At 32.5% G+C, this 17,058-nt stretch overlaps 1 protein-coding gene across 8 annotated transcripts in view; it reads left to right on the forward strand.

Annotated features, from left to right (window-relative positions):
• EZH2 (enhancer of zeste 2 polycomb repressive complex 2 subunit) overlaps window positions 1-17,058 on the forward strand; it is a 109,005-nt gene that overhangs the window by 18,694 nt on the left and 73,253 nt on the right. For 7 of the 8 annotated variants that reach the window (XM_052001725.1, XM_052001721.1, XM_052001719.1 and 4 more), the window contains exon 2: window positions 11,974-12,068. The exons of the other annotated variant lie outside the window; for it this stretch is intronic. The gene's annotated coding sequence lies outside the window, so the exon portion shown is untranslated. The remainder of the gene's footprint in view (window positions 1-11,973; window positions 12,069-17,058) is intronic. 8 annotated transcript variants of the gene reach the window in all.

Consider the following 17,058-nt stretch of genomic DNA (forward strand, 5'->3'; position numbering starts at 1 on the left):
CCTCTCTGAAATCATTCTGTTGATCATTTCTTATAGAACAATAGTATTCCATAACATTCATATGCCACAACTTATTCAACCATTCTTCAACTGATGGACCTCCATTCAGTTTCCAGTTTCTTGCCACTACAAAAAATGGCTGTCACAAACATTTTTTATATTTAAAGAATTAAAATTTTAACTTACCTAAGAATTATGTTCTTAACTAATACCAAATAATATGAGCATTTCCACATAAAAAATTCAGTAAACAGTATTGTGTGTGAATTTGTGTTTCAGACCGTTTTTCTTTTCTTTTTTTATATAACAAATTCAGCATGTTATTTTCAAAGTTGTCTTGCTTATATTTCCTACTGATCTTCCTCATTTTTTCAGTGCATCTAAAGAAAGTGCTTCAATGACTTAAAAATATACATATTTAAAAAATTGGTAATTCTTTCTAGCCATTCCTCACTCAAAATCTCTCCTCAAAAGAAAAAAAAATCCTTTTATTAAATATATAGAGCTCAACAAAACAAATTTCCATCGTGACCATGTCTGAAAGTATAGTTCATTTTGCATCTTGAGTACATCATTTCTCTGTCAAGAATTTCATGTTTCATTGATAGATCTTTGGTTAGACATTGTATTAATCTCGTGGTTATTTTTTCCCCATAGTTTTTCTGTATGGTATTTTATAAACTTTTTTGAGTTCTCTTTACTTTGCATCAATTAGTTTTCATACAGGTCTCCCAGCTTTATCTGAAACCATACTTTCTTATGATATAATAACATTACATGAAATTAGCATACCATAATTTGTTCAATATATCTCATATTGATGTAAACTCCCTTAGATTCCATTTCTTTGCCATTATAACAGGAATTACTATTAATATTTTTGTATATATGAATCTTTTCCCTCTTTTTGGGGTGGTGGTGGTGATCAGTCCAATAATGGTATTATTAGGAGAAAGGTTATGCATAGTTTAGGTTTTTGTTTTTGCTTTTGTTTTTTTTTTTGCACGGCAAATATCTTTCCAGAATGGCTGGACCAAATGACATCTTCAGTAACAGTTTATTAGTATGCTTGTTTTCCTGTATTCCCTCTAAAAATAATCATTTTTCTTTTTCTTTTTTTTTTCAATCTAAGTGAAATTAGCTACTTTAACTTATATTTCTCTGATTATTAGTGATTTGCAGTATTTAAATATATATATATATATATATATATATATATATATATATATATATATATATTGATAGCTTGGATTTCTTTAAAAATTTGATATATTTAAATCCTTTGATCTTTACTTATTGGGTAATTTGCTGTTCTTATATAATTGAATCACATTTGTGTTAGTCTGAAAAGGGCCACATTGAAGTTCTTAACTTTTATAATTTTATGACTTTATCCTCTGTAAATGCCCTTGTATCTGTAGTGATTATAGTAATATATGTTACCACAATTCCACTTTTCAGTTCTGTATGTGAATCTTTGTTTCAAGTATATTTCTTGTAAAATGGCATATGGTTGGTGTCTGCTTTCTGATCTATTTTGCTATCCCCTTCCATTTTGGGCATGAGTTCATTGATTGGTGTACGTTGTTGTGATTCATAATTGTATATTTTACTGTCTCTCAACCTCTTATACTTTTTCTTTTCTTTGCCCAGCTGCTGATTGTCTCCTTTCCTCTTCCCCAATTTACTAAGAAAAAGGAAGTCCTAAGAAAAAAGGGATATGCTTAACACTTGAAGCACTTGGCTTTTGCTCTCTTGTAGTCTTCTCTTCCTTTTTCTCAAATCCAGATCACAGGTTCTTTTCTTTTGTTTATTTTTACATTTCCTTTCATGATTTTCCTCTGGAGGTTGGAATTTGTTTTGCTTATGACTAATCCCTATGTTCTCATTTCTTTCCTAGTTATCTTCTTTTCTTTAATGGGAGTTAAATGTATTTCTATATCTATACATATAGATGTAATTGTTAACATAAATAAATCATTTATTTCAGTTTTTAAAAATGGTATCTCAGAGATTCCCATACCAAAAAGATAGAGAACTTTCTTTGACCTTCTGATTAAGTCAGGGCTAAATTGGGTAGGAGATATGTTTCTCAGATGTGTTGACCATTGTCTTTGAGATATCAAGTTCAAATCCCTAAATGAAGAGAATTCCCTATAATTGATCAAGGTCATATAGATTAGAAGTGTTATGCCTAAAACTAATAAAAAATTAAAAATACAATAGACTACATATAATGCTAATATAGGTTTTTCTAAGTCATTATGCTGCCTGCAGGAATCCTTATGCAAAGTTTGGTAGCCCCTGTTCTATTTGAGTTTGAAACCATTGATTTAGATGTTCATTTTTGCATTTGATATCATGCTATTTGTATCAAGCCTACAAACAGTACAGACTCCTAAATGAGATACAACCCTGGCATTCTCAAACTCTTCTTGCTGTGTGATAATACTTTTACTCTTTCCTAATTGACTATGAATTCCTCACAATAACCATTCCAAATCTTTTTTTCCCTCAAACCTTCTACACTACTCCCTGCTTCCAAATCTTAACTCATATTTGGAAAAGATAGGCCATTTTCAGTGAGCTCTGTTTTCCCTTTTCTTTACTTCCCCTGTTACTATCTGTTATTATCTCTCCATTTTTTCTCCTTTAGTTTTTGATGAAGTGATAGCCTTTCCTTTCAGTAGATTTTTTCTAAACTTCTTTTTTTATCATCCCTTCTTTCTTTAATCTTTAGTCTTTTTCTACCCATCATCTCCTTCTCTTCTACAGATATGTCCAGGTCTTCCATCCTTCACAGCACAGCACCTCTCTTGGCACCCTGTCTCTTTAAAGTACCGGAATTTAAAGATAATAAAAGTCTTTTTCTCTTCCCTTTTACAGCCCAAATAACAGGAAACACTATATCAGTTGCCTTTTCCATCTTCTAAATCCTCCTTTTTGGCTTCTGATCCCATCACCTGATTGAAATTGTTGTCCACAATGATTTCTTAATTGCCAATTCTTAGTTTTCATCCTTATTGACCTCTCTACAACATTTTGATTTGAATAGTCTTTTGGATTTTTGTGATGTTGTACTCCCTTGGCTCCTCTTCTGTGTGTCTTTAGACTGTCTTCTTGATCTCATTTGCTAAATTTTCATTCAAGTATGTGGTCTGGAGAAAGCACAAGAATCTATCCTTTGTCGTTGTCGTCATTGTTGTCTTTTTCTTTTTCTTTTCTCTCTCATTTTCTCTCAATCTCATCAGCATCCAAGGAGGTAATTTTCCATCTCTAGAAGACTTCCAGATTCAGCTTAGTCTTTTTCTTGCACTAATATCACCGATTGCCTATTGGGCTTTTTGGACTGAGTTGTCTCATATTCATACTATTTAAAACAACTTGATATATTTCTTTATACCAAGATCTTTGTCAGATTTACCACCATCCTTTTTTAGTCCTTCAGGTTTTTGCAAGAGTCATTCCTGAATCTTCACTTTCCCTTACTCCATATATCCAATTTTGCATATCTTGTCAATTCTGCCTCCACAGTGTCTTTTAGTTACTAACTTCTTATTTCCATTCAGATAGTCACCATCCTTATTTTATCCCATTTTATCACTTCTCATTTTTGCTATTGCAATGGCCTAATTGGAATCCCTGCCTCAAATCTTAATTCCAATTCATACTATACACAGCTGGCAAGATGAAATTCCAAAGCATAGGTCTGACCATCTCATCCACATACTCAGGAAGCATCTATGGAATCCTGCTGCTTCTAGAATAAAATACAAACTCCTGTTCAATATCAAAACATTTTATGATCTGCCTCAAGGAATGATTTTATAGTAAGGAACAGTAGAAAATCATAAAATATTTTCAATATGATGAGGAGAAACAGGAGAAAGTAAGTCAGTTTTTATTTATATTTCATAGAGTTAGAGCTTCTTTCTTCCCTTCCTCCTTCCTTCCTTCCTTTTCACCTTTCTTCCCTCCTTTCTTCCCTCCTTCCTCCCTTCCTTCCTTTTCTCCCTCCTTCCCTCTTTCCCTCTCTCCCTCCCTTTCTTCTGTCCTTCCTTCCTTTTTTGTAGGACCTGTTGGCATTTGCATTGAGCAGTGATTCATGGTCATTTCCTAATGAGTCTTTAGTTGAGCTATCTTTTTTAAAAAGAAAATATCTTAAAATTTGGAACATTAGTTATGAATATATGTATATGTGTGTACTCTGTGTGTGTGTATATATATTAATGTTATATGGGAGATTGAATGATAAGCTATAAATCCAGAACATTAAAGATGAAGACAGAACATGTAATTCACTTCCTATCAGAGCACTAATAAATTTAACATTGAGAGAGTGAGGAAAAGATTTTTACCATGAGCAATAGGAATAGTTTCCTGGACTATGCACATATTATGATTATTTTTTTTCTTTTTTTTTCCTCCTCCTTTTTGTTTACTTGGGAGTGGGTAGTGGGAAAGACAGATTATAAATAAATGTAAGTCAAGTCAAGTAAATAAAGTTATTTTAGAGAACAAAATCTAAATGCACATTTTCTTGGATATGGAATAAGGAATATCCTAGATTTCTATGATGGAAAATAGAATTGTATCTATTTGGATAATGGTTAATATGAATTGTTTAACAATAATAACACATTTTGGAAAAATGAACTTTTTTTTGCTTCCTTCCAACTTATACAATAAATATGAAAAATATATAGGAATTTTGTAAGGTAAATAACTTACAGATAAGTTTTGGCTCTGCTACTATAGGGGATAGATCATATCTCTTCTTGGCATTAGTTTTCCTATCTGTAAAGTGATGGGAATTCAGAAAGACTTCTAAAGTCTATTTAAGGTATATAGTATGTTTATCTGTGTGCGGTATCTCTATACCTGAATTTCTGCTAACAAAGGCATCACTATTTTTCCTTTAATCAAACTTTGAAATTTTAGATTCTGCTTTGACCCTTTGCCTCTCATAGTCATTTAGTCACAAAGTCCTGTTGACTTTTACTTTAGTGTTTACCACATTCCTACATTAGTGTAGTACCTTCCTGTGTGATGACCTTGACTTCTTTCCTCACCGCTAGTCTGTCATAAATAGTGTATATTTATAAAAGATTTTGTGGTTGCTTAGTTATTTTTTTTAGTTTTCTCTATTTGCAACATCATTTGGGATTTCTTGGCAGAAGATATTGGAGTGTATTGCCAATTTCTTTTTCAGATGAAGAAACTGAGGCAAACAGGGTTAAGTCACTTGTCCAGGGTCACATGGTTAGTGTCTGAAGCCAGATTTGGACTCAGGAAGATCAGTCTTTACTCCAGGCCTGACAGGAGCTGATGTAAAAAAATAGTTTTTCTTAAATTCTTGTTTAAATACCTTTAATATCTTCTACAACTTTTAGTTTAAGTTCTTCTGAGTGTGCTCAGTTGCCTAATCCTATTTTATCTACTTTCTCATTAAATAGTTTTTGTCCTTCATGTTTGAAGAAGACCAACATTATATTATTGTGTTGGAATCAAGGTATGATGTATTTGACTGTTACTGATCAGAGACTCTATCACAGGTAGAGTACAAATTGTCCATGTGAACATTTGGAGTGGCAATGTCTTTAAATTTGTGCTTCTCACCTTTATTTTGAGCTACTGAGATTTTTTTTTTTTTTTTGCTTAAAGAGTGCTTTCTTTGATGTGGGCATACCCATGGTGGGCAGTTTTGTGCCTGTATCTCTTATGTCTCCCAATTGGTTCCAGAGTTCTTCATAGAGACCTTGAAAGTATCTTTGTATAGTTTCTTCTGATCTCTTTGTGAGTGCTTGCCTTGTGTGAATTTGTAAAATGGTCTTTTAGGCAAATGTAGATTTGGCATTTGAACTATGTGGCCAACCCATCAGAGTTGCATTCTCTGCAATAGAAGAAAGTACCTCATTATCATTATTCAATACCTATCTTGCCAAATGATTTTTCAGAATCTTCTAAGATAGTTCAAATGGAAACGATTCAATTTCCTGGCATGACACTAGTATACTTGTCCAGGTTTCACAGGCATATAACAATGAGGTTAACACAGTAGCTCTTGAAGTAGAACTTCATTTTGGTAGGCAGTTTAGTACCTGTTTTCTCTCACACTTTCCTTCAGAGCCTCCCAAACATCATTTTATATGCACATCACTCGAAAATATACTGTCAAGGTAAGTGAATTTATTCACAGCACTCAAAATTTCTCTATTTGATGTAATGGATGATTCCATCTATGGTTGATGTAGTGCTGACCAACTCTCCTTCTGCTTTACTCTTTGCTTGTAGCTTTTTCAAGTTAAATAATTCATTATTAGTGCGGTAGCTGAGCTTAATGCTATTTTTGTCCTGATTAGAATCATCTGACAAACATTGTTGTAACATCATGCTAAAAACACTGGAGCAAGCACTCAGCCTTGCTTTTACTTTATTGCTGACTGGGAAAATGCAAGCGTATTGTCCATCATCCTGAGCCTGTATGAAAAATTGGCATGCAATACTGATTGTGTGCAACCGAATTTTGCCACTAGCTCTCACAAATGACAGTATTAGAGGCCTTGGTCAAGTTGACAAACATTGTATGCAAACCTTTGATCTGCTTTTGGCATTTTCCTTGGAATTGGCAGCCAGAAAATATCATGTAGATTGTTCTTCACCCCTTTCTAAAGCCATAAGGGTTGTTGGATAGACTGCTTTCCAAGTGAAGGAAGACTGGCAAATATCTTACCACCAGTGACTTAGAGAGAGATACACAGCCACATACCCCCACTTTGTAATTCTCAAAGGAAGACATAATTTCCTTTTCCTTTATAGAGATGGACATTGGAGGAGCTCTTGCCATATAACCTGGAAAGATTCAGTTTTATATATGAGCAGTGGCCCTTTTGACTTGTAAATCTCAGCTGGAATAGAATAAGCACAATGTGCTTTGCAGTAGGAGAGGAACCTAATGATATTCAAAGACTCTTGGAAATTTGTCTAGAGAAGGATTAACTTTAACCTAAGGTATATTGTCAATAGCTTCAGCATTGATTGATGTTGGTCTTTGAAGAAGACTGTGGAATTGTTCAGCTCTTCTCTTTAGGATCATGTCCTTATCACTAATCAGTGTTTCCATCAGTACCGAGGAGTTGAGATACACCATATGTCTTTGACCCATAAATAGCCTTTAGGGCATTTTGTAGGTACTTTGGATTGTTACTATCAACATAAAACTGAAATTAAGAGCCCATCTCTCTAAGCTTCACTTGTACTTTAGTTTTGATGGAGTTAAACACTGATGGATGAATGATAATGCTGGCAAACCCTGTGGATTTCTTGTTTTTTCATTTAGCAGCTTCTGAATTTCACCATCATTTCATTAAACCAACCTTGAGGTTTGTGAGTATTTAAATATTATATAATTATAAGGAAAGACAGATGATAGAATGTGAGAATGATGAATGTCATGTGGGTTGTAGAATGCTGGGCAGGTTATAGAATTATCCTCTCCAAGCTAAATACTTGCATTCAATAAGAACCTAGACCTCAAGGCAAAATGACTACTAGGAGACTTAATGTCAGTAAATTTAGGGCACTTCTTCATGTGTGAACAGTTCATTGCTTACTTGGAGGGAATGTTGAACCAACACATGGTTGACAACAGTGGAGAAAAAAAGGGAGTGAGCAGCTTTTAGAGGTACATAGCATATATTTACTTATGCTGGGCCAGAACTTTACTCTCAAATATTCACATATTCTCCCTCTGTTTCTACTAAGCAAACACAACCTAGTAACCTCTTCCCCCCCCTTTTTTGGGGGGAGGGAGGTAATTAGGGTTAAGTGACTTGTCCAAGGTCATACAACTAGTAGGTGTTAAGTGTTTGAAGTCAATTTTGAACTTGAGCCCTCCTCACTTCAGGATCAGTGCTTTATTCACTGCCATATCTAGCTGTCTCTTAAGTATCTTCATTGTTCTGAGCCATGTTTTCCTTTTGATAGATAGGAATGTATCCTATACTCTCCCCAGTAGTGAACTTTACCTTGTGACAAAGAAAAGAAAAAAGACAAAGATAAAGACAAAAGAAAAAAATAGGTAAGCAAAAAGAAACTTTTGAGAAACATTCAGTGTATATACAACATTCCATACCTATCATCTAGTATCGTACCAACAAAAGGAGAGCTATATATTTCCTCATGTCTTTTCATTCCTGTATTGGTCATTATAATTGTACAATATTTGGCTTTGGTATATCCTTTTACTTATATTGTAGTGGTCACTGTGAATGCTTTTTTCTTAGTTAATTCATTTTGGATCAGTTGGATCAGTATTCTCATATTTATTTCTATGAATTCCTAGTTTTTGTTATATTATCTTATATTGTTACAGTATTCAAGTTCATTCATATGTTATCATTTGTTATCTATTAGCTAATAAGAGCCACCTACTTTGTTTCCAGTTTTTTGCTGCCACACAAAGTCTTACTATTTAATTTCAGTCTGTACAGGACTTTTCTGTCTTTGCCCTCCTCTGGATATATATACACATATACCTAGCAAGTGGGATGAAGGAGGAAAAATACAAAGTAACATTTTCTTGAATAATTTAGAATTATTTTTTGCATAGTTGGCCCAATCCATAGTTCCACCGGCAGGGACTTAGTATACCTCTATTTCTCCTAATTCTGATAATTTCTGTCTTTACTCATTTCATTTCTGCCAGTTTGCCTTATGTAAGATAAAACCTCCTAGTTGTTTTAAATTACATTTCTTTTATTAGTGATTTGGAGCTGAAAGTCATGAAGATTTTCATGAATACAATATCATTCCCAAAGAAATTTTCAGTGTTCCCTCATTGACTATTGAAAAAAAAAGAACCCAATGCTTGGCCAAGGGAGAGAAGGTGTATTCTTCTGAGTCAAGGAGGTATGGGTCTGAGTTTCCTTCTAGGGGCATAGATATGGGAGGCATTATTGATGTCCAATCTGAAGAGGAAAATGGGAAATGGACTCTCTGGAGCTGGGTAAGATCTAGGCAGTTGGGATACTATTTAGGCTACAGAAGGGAAAATAGAAGGTGGGAGCAGGGAGGATTGGTATAATTGCATGCCTTTTTTTTTTTTTTTTTTTTTTTTAAATAGCCACAACCAGTTTACTAGGTATAAGGTAATAATATTTTGGAAATTCTCTTACTGTGCATTTCTCTAATTATCACTGAATTAAACACTGGTTTGGTTATGTACCATTAGTATTTTTTTCTAGGACGCCTTGATCACTTTTCTAATTGAGAATAATTCTTATAACTGTATATGAATTTTGAATATATTATGGATCATGGGTATTTGCAAAATCTATTTACTTAGGTTTTTTAACTCTAGACTATTTCTTTTTATTCTAGGTCTATTGCTTTTTGTTGTACAAAAGAGCTTTTTAAAAAGAAGTTTAATTTATACTATCAATTTTATTTTCTATTTTGTCCTATTTATGGACTGTCTGTATATATTTGTTTATTTCCCTTCCTCTGCCTTTCTTGAGGATAGACATTGTCTTTCTCTCTCTCTCTCTCTCTCTCTCTCTCTTTCTTTCTTTCTTTCTTTCTTTCTTTTTTTCTTTCCTTTCTTTTCTTTCTTTCCTTTCTTTCTTTCTGCTTAATGCAATGCCTGGCCCTATAAAAGGCCTTTTTAATAAATGTTTATTAACTGACTTTACAACTTAATAGTTTTCTGCATCTACCTTGGAGACTGAATAACATAATGGAATTAATGTTATACATGAATTCTCGAGATTTGAGTTCCAGAACAAATTTAGCTATTGCCTAACTGTAATCTTAGGCAAAATACATTTTATCTTTCTTACTTGGGACTTTGATTTCTTAATTTTTAAATTCAGAGATTTAAAAATTTCTTTCTGATAATTTTGGGCTTTCTAGTTCTAGCTCATGCCTTTTTAAAGAAATCTTCATTGAGCAAAGATAGATGTAGGTGGTGATTTGCATCATAAAATAAGCAAAACCTTTACAAAAGTATTTCTCAAGAGTTTCATGCATATACATTTATTTTATAAAAGTTAAATACACAGCTTTTCCAAAATCTTTCCTTCCTGTAAAAACTACACTTTGAAATCTTTTAAATTGATCTTTGTGAATTCTAGTGGCCTTCCTAGGAATGGAGAGTTTGCTTGAAAGCTAAAATATCCTAATATAGACAGGTTTCTGGTGATAATCTTTCCTGTTAATCTAAAGTAGAACCACATCACCTTTAAATTGTAGTATTTATTTTCTTTTTCTTTTCCCTTTGCTCTAATTACTAGGTTAAGTAAATTTGTATGTATTCTATTATTTGAGCAACTCATCTGCTTTTTTCCATCTTTTATTTCCTTTCTTTTTTTTTTTTTTTTTTTTTTTGGATTTCCTTATTGGTTGTATTGTCATACAAAGATTTCTAACTTAACTTTATTACTGTCATTTACTTAAGATGAGCATATCAGGTAATTAACTAGAGTTTGCAGTCAAGATGAGACATCCATGATAAGCCCTGATTTTAACTGGTTAGTTCATGCTTTACCTATATCAACCATAGCTGGTGTTAAACGGCTAGTTTCCTGTTTTACTTGATATAGATCTTCCCTTTTTGCCATCTGTTCTTTGATGTGTAAATCTTTAACTTCCCCCTTTGCTTTCTTTAAAATACTTATTCTTCTTATAAAACTGATATAGGGTTACTGAAATTGATATTCAAGGCTCACTGATTGTTCAGTGATGCCTGCATTCTGAGCCTAATAAATTGCAGCTTTTTTAGGTCATTGATAGTATGACTGGCACTCCCCTCAGCATCGTGATATATTGCTCACAACTATTACACACCTTTTTCTTGCCTTTTGTAATATTCTTTTTCAAACTTTCTTGATAGAACCTGAGTGGTTTGGTCTGAATGTCTCCTCCTGGGCATTGGCTTCTGCTTGAAGGGTTCTAAACTTTTTGCAAAATTCTAGTAGTCTTTTTGTACAGTCTGGAGGGAAATGCTTATAAGTATTTCCTTTATTTTTCTTTATCATTTTTTTAAAAAAAGAACTTTTCTGTGTAGATTTAGCTTATCTTAGACTCTTCTAGGTTTTAACATACCACCATTTCCCCCTGGTTTTCCTTTTCCTGAAACTTTAAGAGATAGGAATTTGACTCTAAAAATATACCAAAAAATTGTTGCAAGTATTCAAGGGAAGCATTTATTCTGCCTTGGATAAGTCATTAAGGGATATGAAGGAGAGCTTATTTTTGAAAAAAAAATGGCTACATAAAAATGCTTTTCAAAAATGTTAAACCTCTTTAATAATCCGGACTATTATGCAAATTAAAGTAACCTGAAGATACTGCCTCATATTTAGAGGACTAGAAAAAGATAAGGCAATTTTTGAAGTACAGTGGTCAGATAAATGGATTATATGACTGCTTTGCTGATGGAATCGGTATACATTTTTAAGAGAATAGTTTGATAATATTATAGTGTTATAAATATGTATACTCGCATATAATTTAATTCTCTATCTCAGTGGGTGTGAACAATTTGAGATCAAGGGTCAAGTATAATGTTTAACATATAGTTGAGGGTTACAAAGATAAGAAACAGTTTATTCCAGGTGCTTATTTTGAGAGTTAAAATGGCATAATGCAAGGAGTGAACTTTGGGTACAGAGGGAGAGTTGGGTTAGGATCCTAAATCAGATTTGTTTGTTTTATTTCCATGAACAATTTACCTTCTATTTGTTTATTTGTAAGATGGGGACAACAGTACTTATGCTACTCATTTCAGAAGGTTGTTGTGAGGAAAGTACTTTGCATACTATTCAGTTCTATATACATGAGTTGTTATTACATTTAGTTGACCAAATAATTTCATTTTGAAAAATGTGCCATAAGAATATTATCAAAACTGAAAGACCTGCCTATTTAATAATGAAAAAGCATTTACTACATTTTCATCATGTTGCATTTCAGAATTTTGGGACACTAGTACAAATGAGAAGATGGTGCCTTCAAGAATCTAATCCATTATAAATTCTAATGCAGGAGAGAACACATAAAAGGGATTGGTAAGTAGGTAGGGAAGAGTATTTTGTTTTGGTAAGGTTGCTAGTGAGAAGATGGTCAGGGAATAAAATAACCATTCCCACATGAGATAGTTTGTATAGTGGTAGACTAGAGATGGGAGGAGCAGGGCAGGAATTAAGAATGGAAGGGGTTAAAAATCGTTTAGAGCATTGTCTCTGTCCTTGCAGCAGTGGGGCTCTATATATAGGAGATATCCCTGTAATGCTTATGTCATTGTGTGGAATACTGTAATGAAATTGACATAAATAAGAGTTCCAAAATAAAACATCATTCTTTAAAACCCATCTCTTCCTAAGTCCTTTCTTAACCATAAAGGATACCTATATCCTTTCAGTAATCAATCTTCACAAGTTTTCTAAAATTGACTTTTCTTTCATTGTAACTAGTCAGTTCACAAAAATCATCCTTTTTTTTTTTCCCTTGAGGCTGTTGGGGTTAAGTAATTTGCCCAGGGTCACACAGCTAGGAATTGTTAAGTATCTGAGGCCAAATCTGAACTCGGGGCCTCCTGATTTCAAGGTTATTTTTTTTTTTCCCCCTTATCATGCGGCTACCTTCTCAGTTCATGCATACATTTATGACCTCTTGTAGTAGTCCGTTAATTAATGTCTCTCCCCGCCCAAAGTTTCTTCCCTTCCCTCCCTGTAGCTGTCAATTGCCTCCTGGATAAAATACAAATACTTTGATTTGGAATTTAAAGCCCTTCCCAGATGGGCTTCACCTTACTTTTTTCAGGCTTATCTCAAGTTTCTCTTGCATATACATTCTATATTCCAGCTAAACTGACTTACCATTCTTAGGTATGAGACATTCTATCTCCCACCACCATGTTATTTCATAGGTATACCTCATGTTTGGAATGCTTTCTCTCTTGACCTGTTTCTGGGAATTTTTAATTCCATATAAGGCTCAGCTCAAGTGCCATCTCAAAGTGCCACCTCCTATCCTGACCTTGTCTCTGAGGCTTAATTTTTGTTTTGTTTTGTCTTGTTTGTTTGTTTCTCCTCTACTCCTTCCCATACTTATCTGCATGGAAGAGCTGAAAAGATTTTGCAGTTAAGGAATTGAGTCGCTTCTCATTCATAGAACCATAACGGTTTGTTGGGAAGATAGCCTTTTGAATGAAGATTTATTAGGTATAGTCTAGCCAGCAGAAAAAGGGATGTTTAGGGAATGCCCACCCTAAAATTAAGGGAGAACTTCAACTTCCTGAAGTACAAAATGTATACAAGTTGTACACATTTGTATCCTTCCATGAATATTTTTCCTATGTATGACCACTCTTTCAAAATGATTTTAATATATAATTGTGAGAGAGGTTGTTCTAAGTTTTTAGGGAAAGTATTTTATTGCTGGTTTTTTTAAATTAATTTTTTTTGGGGTAACATTTTAAGTTCCAAACTTTCTTCCTTCTCTCCCTACATCATATCAGAGGAGGCCACCATTTGACTTAGATGTGTGTTTGTTTCTGTGTGTCTGTGTATATCTGTAAAACCAAACTATACTTCTATTTATCAGTTATTTCTCTTGAAGCATTTTCCTTCATAGGTCTTTTGTAGATGATATAAGTATTTATAATACTCAGGATAACTTATTCATAGTTTTTCTTTGAGCAGTATTGGTTTTTACTGTATAGAATGTTCTTTTAGTTCTGGCTCATTTCACTCTTCAATATTTTATGGAAGACCTTTTTTTGCCTATTCCAAATAACTTATTTAATGTTGAAATTAGTTGATTTTTAAATGTTTAGTAGAATTGACTTGCAAATCCATCTGGTTGTGGTGCTTTTTTTCTTACGAAGCTCATTTATGTTCAATTTCTTTTTCTAAAATAGGTTTATTTAGGTATTCAGTTTCTTCTTTAATCTGTGCAGTTTATATTTTGATAAGTATTCTTCTATTGCACTTAAGTTAAATTTATTAATTTATTTTTGCAATTGGGATTAAATGACTTACCATATAACACAGCTAGGAAGTTTTAAGTTTCTGAGGTCAAATTTGAACTCAGTTCCTCCTCACTGCTTGGGCCAGTGATCCTATCCACTGTGCTGTATAGTTGCCCCCAAATTGTTAGATTTGGTAAAATATAATTGGGTAAAAATAGTTCCTAATAATTGCTTTGATTTCATCTTTATTAATGGTATAGTCACCCTTTTCAGTTTTGGTACTTGTGATTGGTTTTCTTTTTAGAAAATCATACTAACCAGTAGTTTATTGGTTTTTCATAAAACCATCTCCTAGCTTTATTTATTTATTTATTTAGTGGGTTTTCTTGCATCCAATTGTATTAGTCTCACTTAATTTTTTAGGATTTCAAATCTGGTGTTTAAATGGAAAATTTTGATTTGTTCTTTTTCTAATTTTTTTCGAATTGCACACCCATTTTATTGGTTTGTACTTTATTTTTGTTGTAACTTTTTAGAGAGATAAATTTTTTTTTTCTGATTATGTTTTGTTTCATCACATAGGTTTTGGCATGTTATCTTATTCTTTTTAATTATTGTTCCTGTGATTTAATTTTAATGTGTTTTTGTTGTCTTTTATTAAGTGTATTTTTCATGGCATTATAATTTGAAAAGGATGTATTTATTATTTCTGTTTTTCTGAATTTAACCATAAAGTTTTTATGCCTTAATATATAGTTGAGTTTTGTAAAGGTACCATGTACTGTTGAGAAAAAGGTATATTTCTTTCTATTCCCATTCAGTTCTCTCCAGATATCTAACATATGAAATTCATTTCCTTAATAACTTCTTCCTCATTTATTTATTTATTTTGGTTGGGTTTATCTAGTTCTGAGAGAGGAAAGTTCCTCCTCACTGCTTGGGCCAGTGATCCTATCCATTGTGCTGTATAATTGTCCCCAAATTGTTAGATTTGGTAAAATATAATTGGGTAAAAATAGTTCCCAATAATTGCTTTGATTTCATCTTTATTAATGGTATATTCACCCTTTTCAGTTTTGGTACTTGTGATTGGTTTTCTTTTTAGAAAATCATACTAACCAGTAGTTTATTGGTTTTTCATAAAACCATCTCCTAGCTTTATTTATTTATTTATTTAGTGGGTTTTCTTGCATCCAATTGTATTAGTCTCACTTTTAATTTTTTAGGATTTCAAATCTGGTGTTTAAATGGAAAATTTTGATTTATTCTTTTTCTAATTTTTTTCGAATTGCACACCCACTTTATTGGTTTGCACTTTATCTATTTTTGTTGTAACTTTTTAGAGAGATAAATTTTTTTTTTCTGATTATGTTTTGTTTTATTAAGTGTATTTTTCATGGCATTATAATTTGAAGAGGATGTATTTATTATTTCTGTTTTTCTGAATTTAACCATAAAGTTTTTATGCCTTAATATATAGTTGAGTTTTGTAAAGGTACCATGTACTGTTGAGAAAAAGGTATATTTCTTTCTATTCCCATTCAGTTCTCTCCAGATATCTATCATATGAAATTCATTTCCTTAATAACTTCTTCCTCATTTATTTATTTATTTTGGTTGGGTTTATCTAGTTCTGAGAGAGGAAAGTTCCTCCTCACTGCTTGGGCCAGTGATCCTATCCATTGTGCTGTATAATTGTCCCCAAATTGTTAGATTTGGTAAAATATAATTGGGTAAAAATAGTTCCCAATAATTGCTTTGATTTCATCTTTATTAATGGTATATTCACCCTTTTCAGTTTTGGTACTTGTGATTGGTTTTCTTTTTAGAAAATCATACTAACCAGTAGTTTATTGGTTTTTCATAAAACCATCTCCTAGCTTTATTTATTTATTTATTTAGTGGGTTTTCTTGCATCCAATTGTATTAGTCTCACTTTTAATTTTTTAGGATTTCAAATCTGGTGTTTAAATGGAAAATTTTGATTTATTCTTTTTCTAATTTTTTTCGAATTGCACACCCACTTTATTGGTTTGCACTTTATCTATTTTTGTTGTAACTTTTTAGAGAGATAAATTTTTTTTTTCTGATTATGTTTTGTTTTATTAAGTGTATTTTTCATGGCATTATAATTTGAAGAGGATGTATTTATTATTTCTGTTTTTCTGAATTTAACCATAAAGTTTTTATGCCTTAATATATAGTTGAGTTTTGTAAAGGTACCATGTACTGTTGAGAAAAAGGTATATTTCTTTCTATTCCCATTCAGTTCTCTCCAGATATCTATCATATGAAATTCATTTCCTTAATAACTTCTTCCTCATTTATTTATTTATTTTGGTTGGGTTTATCTAGTTCTGAGAGAGGAAAGATGTAAGTCCCCTACTATTAAAATTTTGCTCTCTATTTCTACCTAGCATTTAAAATTTGGATGCTATAGCATTTGGTACATTTAGGTTTAATATTGATCTTTCTTTATTATCTATGGTATCTTTTACCACAATGTAATCTTCCTGTTTATGTCCTTTAATTATATCTGTTTTAGTTTTAACTTTATCTGAGATCATGATTGCTATCCCTGCTTTTTTTTTTTTTTTTTTTTAAATCCTTTATTTTTAATCTATGTGTAGCATTTTAAATGTGGTCTGGTAAACAACAAATTGGTAGTGGTAAGATGTGAAAGTTTATTCAAAGGCTTTTAAAGTTTAATTGATTTGTAAATACAAGTTTAATTGGTGGGGTAACATTGTTTAAAATTAAGTTCATATTTTAAAAACCTGAGAACAAATCCAAAGAAATATTTAATAAGTTCAAAGAAAATTAGGTGGAAGAGATCTGAAGTAAGGGGAGCAATTATCAGTGCTTGGAATTAATGTTGGTAATACCTCAAAGAAGTGAATTTTGAACTGAAATATTGGATACAGAAACACTGGATACTAGACCAGATTGGAGGAAGATGTAGTGCAGAGGATAGTGTGGTAGGTCTTGTCTTCCTGTGTTATTGGCTTATTAAAATTAACTAGCTGTATGACCTTGGGCAAGTCACTCCATCCTGTTTGCCTCAGTTTCCTCATGTGTAAAATGAG

The sequence above is a fragment of the Antechinus flavipes genome, chromosome 5 (assembly GCF_016432865.1).
Source record: "Antechinus flavipes isolate AdamAnt ecotype Samford, QLD, Australia chromosome 5, AdamAnt_v2, whole genome shotgun sequence".
NCBI lineage: Eukaryota > Metazoa > Chordata > Mammalia > Dasyuromorphia > Dasyuridae > Antechinus > Antechinus flavipes.